The sequence below is a fragment of the Prionailurus bengalensis genome, chromosome A1 (assembly GCF_016509475.1).
Source record: "Prionailurus bengalensis isolate Pbe53 chromosome A1, Fcat_Pben_1.1_paternal_pri, whole genome shotgun sequence".
NCBI classification, from domain to species: domain Eukaryota; kingdom Metazoa; phylum Chordata; class Mammalia; order Carnivora; family Felidae; genus Prionailurus; species Prionailurus bengalensis.
In genome coordinates this window covers 25,146,046-25,147,181 of record NC_057343.1, presented here as the reverse complement: position 1 = coordinate 25,147,181, position 1,136 = coordinate 25,146,046, and the positions used below count along the sequence as shown (strand labels likewise).

Genomic DNA, 1,136 nt, shown 5'->3' with positions numbered 1-1,136 from the left:
AGGCCCAGAAAGGTTCAGTGATTTGTCCAGATCACACGGCCAAGAAGTGACGGGTCGGGATTTGACCCCAGACCTGTGGCACTGCACAGGCTCCGTGTGTGGTCTCAACCACAGTCTTCCTGTCTGGCGAAGAGTCGCGCCGTAGAGCACAAGCCTGAATTGGGACAAGCCCGACGACTGAAAACATTAAAGGAAGAATTATGTGAAGCTGAAAATGCTAAGAAGCAGTAGTTTAAAATATGCACAGAGGTGCCTGGGTGGCTCAGTCGGTTGAGCGCCCGACTTCGGCTCAGGTCGTGATCTCACGGTTCGTGGGTTCGAGCCCCACGTCGGGCTCTGTGCTGACAGCTCAGAGCCTGGAGCCTGCTTCGGATTCTGTCTCTCTCTCTCTGCCTCTCTCCCACTCACACTCTCTCTCTCTCTCTCTCTCAAAAATAAATAAAAATTAAAAAAACTAAAAATAAAATAAAATATGCACAGCACAGACCTTGCCCTCCCCTGGGTGGCCAAGGCTCACTTCCTCGAGACCATAGCTCTCCATCCAGCAATCCAGTCCAAGTGCTGAACCGGACATTAGGGCAAAGTTGCCGTAGATCAGAAGCCAGCTGGCAGGGGGAGTGGGAGGAGAGTGAACCTGCCCCTCTGATGTGTCATGTTAGGCCCTCATGGTGTTCTTTTTTAACTTTTGAATTGGAGGCCAATATTTAACATTCAGGACATTGTACACAAAATACAGATTTTTCTGCTTTTTCTTGACAAGCCACGCTGGACGAATATTCCTGGGCATTCCCAGGAGTTGGGTGGCTGCGTGGGCTCCATCATTCACAGGATGTCCCTGATCCCCCCTGGGCATCGTAGCCTCGACCGCTGCGCAAAGTCACGTCCTCGGCGTGGAGCTGAGACCCGTGAGGTTTCTGGCGAAGAAGGAGCCAAGTGTATGCAGACTTGAGTCACACTCTGTCACGGCGAAAAGGCCAGAATTGGCATTTTAAAAATTCATCATCTTCTAATAATAAAACCCTGTATTTACAGAGAGCCGTGCTTCCGAGAGCATTCGGGCTTGTGCAAACATCAGTTCTGGAAGGATCATCACAGGGGCTCAGGGAAGTGAGAAGGTGACTCGGAGTGGGGTCTCT

General features: G+C 51.0%; 1 non-coding gene across 1 annotated transcript; it reads left to right on the top strand.

Annotated features, from left to right (window-relative positions):
- The first annotated feature begins 251 nt into the window (after nucleotides 1-251).
- TRNAR-UCG lies at nucleotides 252-336 on the top strand. The gene has a single exon. It is a non-coding gene; the product is annotated as a tRNA-Arg (tRNA).
- The last annotated feature ends 800 nt before the right edge of the window (nucleotides 337-1,136 follow it).